This window comes from Cupressus sempervirens, chromosome 8 (assembly GCF_028749045.1).
Source record: "Cupressus sempervirens isolate cs-2001-9-10 chromosome 8, ASM2874904v1, whole genome shotgun sequence".
NCBI classification, from domain to species: Eukaryota; Viridiplantae; Streptophyta; class Pinopsida; order Cupressales; family Cupressaceae; genus Cupressus; species Cupressus sempervirens.
This window is the reverse complement of record NC_143125.1, coordinates 88,090,174-88,100,002: the sequence shown is the minus strand read 5'-3', so window position 1 is coordinate 88,100,002 and position 9,829 is coordinate 88,090,174. Positions and strand designations below refer to the sequence as shown.

The 9,829-nt window shown below is 34.1% G+C and overlaps 1 pseudogene; it reads right to left on the bottom strand.

The window, feature by feature from the left end:
* Nucleotides 1–1,449: 1,449 nt before the first annotated feature.
* Nucleotides 1,450–3,426, bottom strand: LOC149541764 (U-box domain-containing protein 45 pseudogene; annotated as a pseudogene).
* Between the last annotated feature and the right edge of the window lie 6,403 nt (nucleotides 3,427–9,829).

Genomic DNA, 9,829 nt, shown 5'->3' with positions numbered 1-9,829 from the left:
GGGTTACAATTAGCACACAAGCACCTTTAGTCATCTGGTAGTAGGAGGAAAGGATGTATAATCCATTACATTTACAATTTCACCCTCTTTCTTGGGTCATATATTATATTCATGGGTTAATGGGTTTGACTCAAAAAATATACAATTGAATCATGATAGCAATATCACAATTTCACTTGCGGTGGAAAATATCTTAGGCTTATCTATTGATGAGCTCAAGGGACTCTCTAATGAATGGTTCATAAGGCACAACACTTTTTGTAGGTTTTGTAAATGGGATTCCAAGTAGAGTGGTTTAAACCATGGAGGAAACTCCATAGTTAAGCCTTCTTGAGCTGGAGTAGTATTGGAATGGTTGAGCCTTTGAGCAAGTCGTGGTGCTTCATCTTTGTGAGCACTCCCTCGATGCAATGAGTGCAAAGTGTTCATTCATTCTTTTGAGAAATGAGTCTGTGTGAACTACTATGCATGAATCATGGTTCAATGAGTTTGACTCAAAAACTACACTGTTGAATCTTGATAGCAATATCAGAATTTGACTTGATGTGGAAAATATCTCCTACTTATCAATGATTTATGTGTCTTAAGTTTTAACATATTACTTCAATAATAAATACACCTTCAAAGTTCAGAGTTCAGACAATTCTACTTTTCATCTTCCTACAACTTTTTTTTAACTTTTGCTATCTCTAGTCCCTTGTGGACATTAATATAATTTTCTTTTCTTTCTATACACAAGGTCTGGTTTGACTATTTTCTTTTGAGATTTTATCCTGAAGTTCATTTGGTAATGCTAAACTGTATTGATCTTTAAGCTTCCTTTGGAACTCAATGATTTCTTTTTTGAGGGTGATTTCTATTTACTTGTTCTGCCCGCAGTTTCCATTGTCTTCTTTCTCATGGGACATGACAATATCGTAGGCATAATCTTCTTGGTTAATTGGAATGTGCCTTCTGATCCATGCCATGGAGGATCCAATTTAAGTCCTTTGTATGATGATAACTTATAAAGAGGCTATAAACCCCAGATATAATTCCTTCAAACAAAGAGTAGCACAAGAAATTTATTAAGTTTTGCCATAATCTATACAATATTTATTAATTATTGTGCATTATAGTCTTTATTAATTATTGTGTATTATGGAATATGTGTAAATGGTATTGCATCTGGTCCAATTGAAGGTATTCCTGGAATGAACATACTTTCACCCAAGGAATTCCTAGGTGATCTTCAAAAAAACCAACATCTTTATAAAGAAGGAGAAAAATGCGATGTTGCTATGGTGATCATCTATTTGGCATCTGACACTGGTTAGTATCTCTTGAACCTATCTAATAATCAATATTCAAATCTACAACTCTGGCCTCATGTTGATATTTGCCTACAAGTCTACAAAATAATGTTTGAATAATATAAGAGGGCATTTGTTGATTTCAAAGTACATCATTTCAAATTACATCTCTTAAAACTAGCTGACAATGGTCAAAGCTCTTGGTGCATAGCAACGAGAGTATAGCCACTGATTGTTCTTGTTCCTTAGGGGTGCCTGTATCAAGCAGCTCTGCTATAGTCACGATGCAACCATCAGTATTGGAAATCACTATTCTTCCATCTTCAATGGTAGCTAGATTATATAAGATGCTAATGCAAATTTCTTTAAAATCAACTTCACAGACAGTGAGGAGATGAACAATCTTGGAAACGACATCTGCTGACACCGTTCTAGACTAATTTTCAGCATTTGTGGATAAATGATATAATGAGTTTAGAGCATCTTGTCTACATTGGTAGGAGTTTAAGCTTAGTATTTTAATTAGGCAAGGAATAGCTCCCAAGGAACCAATGCTTGCCTTATTGTCATCCTAACTAGATAGCACTAGTCAAACTGCCAATGCTACTTCAGCTGCTTTCGAATTAAGAAGATTCAATAACAATAGTACTAAACCTGAAGATAGAATTGATGCCTTGTTCCTACAAAATAAAAATTTCAAGAACATTGTAAGCAATTTTTCGTAGATATTACATGAATACATTTAAACAATTGATTGCTAAAGATGGTTGAATGAAATGCCAAAAACTGTTTCAACATTTCAGATTAAAATTGTCTACCTATTATTGTTCCAAGTTATTTTGAGAATTGTCAATGCCCCTACTTCTTGAGCCTTCATATCTAGTGCATCTACAGAAGACTGCAGGAAATTCACAAGAGAAGAAATAAAATGATTGGCACCCATATAAGAGCAAGCACCATCATCCTTACACAATAATGCAACTTCTTGTGCAGCTGCACACTGTACTCCTAAACTTGATGAATTAAGGTTTGCAAGCAACCTTTCATACTTTTCAGTACTCTGCTTTTCTAGATTTTGAGCGTCCACCATATTGTAAGTCAAAGAAGGGTCTGTACCACTGATTTGTATCAATTTTCCTTGTATAGATAAAATTGTGGACTCAGAGGAGATGTTATGATCTAAAGTGGGAGTTGATAAAGCACCAGCATCTCCCTCACCAAAATTTGCAACTTGGTCATCATCGATGATCCCACCTTGACTCTTTTCAACTGACCATCAGCAACACTTTTCATGGAATTCGACCACTCCCATCTCCAGTATATTAGAGGCAAAGAAGTTGGGGGAGGCGGTTATGGAACTCTGATACCATTTTTCTCACACCAACTCCCAATTAATCCCTTCACACAATAGTTAGGAGTGACAAAAAGATACGATAATTTTTGCTATGTTTTTGGGCATGTATCATTACCCTCACTAAACCATTTCTCTATGCATACTCTTTCATATGTTTGACCAGAGCAAATGATCATAGGATCCGACATTAACTATAAGGAAATTGGACATCTAAATTCTTCAGGAGCTGCTAGCAACATTCCCATGGAACTTCTAAGACTTTCCTTGGAACCCAATTTGAATGACTGGATTTTAGAATCATCCTGGTCCCTCCTCCTTCTATTAACATGAGCTTCATCCAAAGAACTACTGACTGTAGGAGAACATGGATCGGAGTACTGAGAATCGACATCATCCATACATTCATTTGTGAAAAGCTTGTTGTATTTTCTTAGGATGTGTAGGAGGTATGAAATAATTGATTCTTTTTCTCTTGTCATCCTCACAACGAGATTTATCAAGTTGCTTCCTCAAACTTCTCTTCTCCATTGAAATTGTTTTAGGAGATACTATTCCCAACCTTGTAGTTGCTTGATGGAAAGCTTCTAGTTCTGATATATGATTTAGACCACTGACATCCTTGTCCTGCTGCAACAATGTTATAAGATCCCTACCGATTTCCTTTTCTGTGAGTTCAAGACCAAATGTTGCTTGTTCAAGCTCCTTGAAAATTTTAGTAATCTGCACAAAAATATGACCTTTGGTATATATTAAATTAATAAATACTAAACAATATACCATTGCATAGGATTTTGACTGCACTTTATAAAAAGAAAAAGTATAACACATTATGATAAAGTTAAAATTTATCTTTCCGATCACATTTAATATATATTGGAACAAACCACTTGAACAATAGAATTAAAACATAGACTTACCAACAAAAGGAAAACTATGATGCATAGAATTTACCAAAATATTTCACATATTCATCAACATTATTTTATGCATAACATAAAATTTCTCTGTTTTGAAAAATGTTAATTTAATTTTTTATTTAAGGCCGAGTCATTTTGCTTTTGGCGTGGTATTATTGAAGTAAATGCTAAAAATCACTATTGAAAGAAAAATCTATTAAGAAATACAACCCAATCTATTAAGAAATATAACCTGTACCATACCCACATAGAACTGTTCTTTCTTTCCTGAATATTTTAAGCTACTGAGTCTTTTAGGTCTCAAACATGAGTGATTTTGATGTGTATTGTGCAGAGTGTTAAACAGGTTGTACACTTCACATCCAATTATCTAGCTATTGAGATCATCACAAAAATGGAGGAGCATGCAAAGCCTCTTGGTTTCAATGTTAAAAGAAGATATTACAAGGTTATGTTTTTTCCCTAAGATTCTTAGTTTTAGTATAGTCTTATTAGTTGATTTGGTGATGTCTGATCTTGGCCATATTAACCAACCTGTCTTATCCGTCCAGGTCAAATATTTTTCTTTTAACAAACATTCTGTAGAACCAATGTCATGCCTACATTTCCTTGTAAAGGATGAGTTTGTGATGTGGTGAGCTTGACAGGAAACTTTAGTTGAAATGATAGTCTTCCAGAAAAAAATTGGTGGGATCAGTATGAGAATGGTTGCATTTGTCAGTTTTTTACTCTATCAACAACATGCAGTGAAGGATAAAGTATCTACATGGGTTATTAAAAGACCCTTGTGCTTACAAACTTGAATATTTATATTCACTGGAAATGGTTTCTTCGACTGTTTTGAACTCTTTAAGGATCCAAGCATAGGCTTAGGTCACAGCTCCCTAGAAATTTAATGCATTGAGCTCGAGTAGCATTTTTTTGAAATGATATTCTTGATTTTAAAAAAAAGCTAAGATTGAACTGAATCTACCTAGTCTAAGGTAATTAAGACAGCAGAAGTAGCACTCCATATTGATTTAGTAATTGGTTCATTAACCAAATCACTTCTTCTCATGATGTTGATCTGTATTGATTGCTCTTCAACTTCTTCCATGTATGATGCAAATTGATATCTTAGCTACTAGTGAAAATAGTTCTAAATGATGATTTATCCATAGTTGTGATTCTCTAATATGAGTACTTTCCTTCATCTAGGAATGATTGCTCAATACTAGATGTCATGTTGAGGATCCTTCACCATTTGATCATGGATAATCTTGTGATGGTTATTGCTTTACAATTTACATGATGACTAGTTTGAAGATGTCATGCTAACTGTCCTTTTGAATGGTTTACCCATACAACATAAAGTGTTTGATGTTGATGAAAGCCTATATATGAACTACTTGAGCTCCTCCTTTCCTCTTGCTGGTAGTTGTAATGATTTTTATGCATCCATAAACAAAATCCACATCAACCTCTGATTGAAGACAGCACAATTTACAGTTTAGAAACTATCATGTGTATGCCTATTGCTTGATGAAGATAAATAATGACTTAATTCCTTTATTTTTTCATCTCCTATGCTGCATCTTCTCAGCGTGAAAACAAAGGTTGTGATGTGTTTGACTATTTGTCATCTAGCGGTGCTGATGTATGTAACTTGATATCTTTTTGTTTTGATTTGTTTAATTTTGTAACAATATTAACTAGTTCTTATTGTATTCAGATTGATGGAGGTTCTTACTCATCTTTGTATTCAAGTCGTGGCATGGGTGGTGGATACTTAGGTGGCCATGGCTTATCCTATTATTAAATTGTAAGTATAATTGTCAGATTTTTTACTGTAAAATTTTAGTCTCTAATAGTAAAGTCTAATCTTTTGTTTGTGAGGCCTTACTGTGGTTTGAGTAGTAGACTACATAGTTGTCTTAGTATGATGTCTCTGATGCAGGAGCATACAGAGTATAAGGGCAATCCTGTGTCACCCAAAAAAATGTACTTAGACTTAGTTTCTATTTCATGTGTTTTCATTTTTGGACACCCATTTGGGTCAAATAAAGGTTCCAACTGTCACAGTTCAACTATCAGTGTGCTAGAAAATCTCAAAAAAATAGGAGCATGCAATTGGGCCATCATTTTGGTAACCTAGAAGGTGTGAATTGGCCAAATGAATGCAATTGTGATTTAGAGCATTCCAAAAAAAGAATCAGGTCAAAAGACCCAACGGTTTGAAAGTTATTGCAGTTTTTCGAGTTTTGGAGACCTCCTAAGAATGCTTCAAAATTAGGTTAGGGGCATTAAATGACCTTGAAAAGGGCTGAAAAATGGGGGACAAGTGAGGCTTGTCCATAGGGCTATAGAGCACTTTGAGAGCTTTCTGAAAATGTAAACGGTTTGTCAATCAGAGCTACGGTTCAAAAGTTATGCCTCCTGGAAGTTTGGTTACCGTTTCTAGATTCTTCTAGATTTGTGCTGACTTCTAACGCAGCTTTTGGAACCTTCTATTTGGTCGGTGGATGCCTACTAGCACTTTCTAGAATGTATTCCTAGTCCTTAACCCTTTGGGGTCTATTTAAGGAGATTTCTGGCATTGTAAAAGGTAGTTCAGAGTGGAGTTTGAGAGGAGGTACTGAAAAGAGAAATTATCTCCAGATTTATGCTATTGTAAGCCCTTAGGGCATGTTTTGAAGTTTATTTTCCTATACTATTTGTACTAGCCTATTTTCTCAATTAATATAATTTTCCCCTTTTTTGTTGTGTCCATTTTGTTCTTGGGTTGTGTCCCCATCAGTCTCTTTAACACATCTCTATGGCATACAGATATGTGATCATGAGGCTGCCATAGCCTAGAATAGAATCAGGCTCTGAGAGGCATAACTTAATTTTTTAAAGGTAACATTCTTTTTATATGAGAAGAGGCTCTTGTAGCTTGAGGTAGCTGAATGAGAATTGAAGTGCAGAAATATTATACAAGCTACTAGTTGGTAGCTTGAGAATTTGAAGAGATTCTGGTGGTAGCATTTACTATTTCATAAATTAAAGATATTAATATCTCAGGTGTGGGAAGGCATCGAATGCAAGATGAGTAGCACATTATTGTTTACTTGTATCTGGAACTTTGCTATTTTTGTAGGAATTTTCATAGAATGACTCTTGCAGATAGAGGTTCTATGCATCATCTCCAAGTGCATATTACAAGTACATTTCAATATTATGGATCTTACGCTGATCTACAAATGTTTGCATGCCTTTCTAACACTTTTAATGATGGGATGTTGTTAGATCAGCAAGATATATCTAAGTTTGAATTGGTATATGGCAAACTGGAAGATTTCCTTTGTGATTACTACAAAGTGCTTCATTATGCCCTTGATACTGACAAAGCCTGCCATTAGAAAGAATGTTGGAAAATTTTCTTATAATTGTAGAATCTTAACATATGGTTGTTCAAGTTTTGTATCTCCTAAATGATTTCCTTTTAGCGTATAACTTGTTGTGCATAGTTGCCAAGTTTTCTTATTGTATCGGGCATATTAATGAAGAAGCATATTAGTTATTGTCGATATTTTTCAAGCATTCTATAAAACAGTTCACATGCCTTTCGTATGATATGAGATTTTGCATGCAGCCTGCACTCTCTCATTCGGCTGATGATGGATTACGGAGAGTGATCTAAAATGATGACGCTAAAAAACACACAATCAAATCCAAACTGAACTTGCATTACAAATGGATTGTGGAAATCTGATATTGTTGATTTTGCACGCATGTCTACCAGGACAATCACAACTTAAAACATATATTGTTATATATGTTTTAAGTTGTGATTGTCCTGGTAGACATGCGTGCAAAATCAACAATATCAGATTTCCACAATCCATTTGTAATGCAAGTTCAGTTTGGATTTGATTGTGTGTGTTTTAGCGTCATCATTTCAGATCACTCTCCGTAATCCATCATTAGCCGGATGAGAGAGTGCAGGATACATGCAAAATCTCATATCATATGCAAGGCATGTGAATTGTTTTATAGAATGCCAGAAAAAAAATTTACACCTAGGCGTTGGTTGAAATTTCTACCTTCATTGGTCGAAATTTCTACCTTCAATGGTCAAAATTTTTAACCTTCATTGGTCGAAATTTCTACCTTCAATGGTCAAAATTTTTGACCTTCATTGGTCAAAATTTCTACCTTCTTTGGTCAAAAATTTCTTCCTTTTTTGGTCAAAATTTTAACCAGTTTTCGACAAAACTTATGCAATGGCTATGGAAGTTTTTTGACCAAAGTATTGGTCAAAAATTTGACCAACTAGAAGGTTGGTCAAATTTTTAATCAGAAAAATTCCGACCAATGGGTTGGTCAACTTTGGTAAAAAAAAATGGGTCGAAATTTTGACCAATAATGGTCAAAAAATGGTCTCAGATGTACTAGTGTGTGGATGCGAAAAGTTCAAGTTATGAATACAAAAAATAAAGAGTGAATTGTGAAGGCCATAATAGTATAAGGAGCATCAGAGACATATCTATCATAGAAAGGTGATCAATACACTAAGGAATCTCTATCAAAAAACTCAGTGGTAAATTAAAGATCTACTGTTTCATCCTAATAGGTGAACCAATCAAAATCCTTTAACAAGGCAGACCTAACAGTCTTTTATAAATCTCTTTACTGAGTACATACTTCATTGTGTGTTTGTAAATCCTCTCACAAGGTGGACCTAGCACTCTTAATTGCTCCTAACAGGGCAGATCATCATAAGTGATCAATGTGAGCCTTAAAAGACCAATTTTATGTTGCAGTACTAAAGTTTGTGGGTATCATTCCCACCCATTTTTACTTTCTCTTTGGAAGGTTTCTGGGTCATCAAATCTATGTGTTCAAGTGTTATGGATGCTTTCATGTTTTCAGTTTCTCATGCATGCAATTAGATCAAATGTGATGAGTTAAGTGCTAATTGATTTATTGGATTAAGAACTGAAATTGGTAAAGTTTTAGAAGTTACTGATTCACACCTCCCCTCTTAGTAACTTAGCATAGTCTTGAATATTTCCAACATAAATAAGATAATAGTGAAATATAGATTTCCTTTGCCTAGAATGGATGACATAATGGATAGTTTGAGTGGAGCAAAGTAGTTTACTAAAATTTATTTGAAATGTTTCTATCATCGGACCAGAATTAGAGAAGGGGGTGAATGGAAAACTGCTTTTAAGACTAATAAAGGTTTATATGAGTGGTTGGTTATGCCTTTTGGTTTAACTAATGCATCTAGTACTTTTATGAGGTTGATGAATGACGTTTTGAAAAGATTCTTGGGTAAATTTGTGATTGTATATTTGGATGACATTTTGATATTTAGTAAGACTAAGGAAGAGCATCCTGAGCACGTCAAACAAGTATTACAAAGATTGAAAGAGGAAAAATTGTTGATTAACCTAAATAAATTTTAATTTATGAAGGAATAAATTGTGTATCTTTGATTTATTATTTCAGCTGTTTCTTTGAAGATGGATCTTAAGAAGGTGAAAGTTATTCTTGATTAGCCTACACCTGAGAATGTTAGAGAGGTGAGATCATATCATGGATTGACAAGAATTTATAGGAAGTTCATCAAAATATTCAATTCTATTTGTAATGCTATGCCCAAGACTATAAGAGCAGATAAAAAGGATTTTAAGTGGACACATGGAGCACAAAAGAGTTTTGAAACATTGAAATGGAAGATTGTAGAATTGCCTACACTTCCTCTATCTAATTTCAATAGAGTATTTCAATTTGAATGTGATGCTAATGGAGTTTTTTTTGAGTCAAGAAGGGAGACTTGTAGCTTTTTTTAGTAAGAAATTGAATGATGCTAAGAAAAAATATTCAGTTTATGATTAAGAATTCTATGCTATTGTTCAAGCTTTGAAGAAATGGAGACATTATTTGATGTCTAAAGATTTTGTGTTGTACACTAACCATAAAGCTTTACAATATTTGGGAAGTCAAAATAAGTTGAATCAGAGACATATGAAGTGGATTGAGTTTTTTCATAAATTTTCCTTTTCATTGAAACATAAAAGTGGACAATTAAACAAGGTTGTTGATGCTTTGAGCAAAAGAATGAATTCACTGAAAATAATGAGAGTTGAGGTACTTGGTTTTAATGATTTAATGATGCATGAGCATCCTAGGTGTAAGGGAAATCTTGCATCACCCAAAAATATTTTATTTTCAACCTTTTATATTTTAACAAGGACTAGTAAACAAGGTGGTTACTATTTATGGGAACTTGCTAT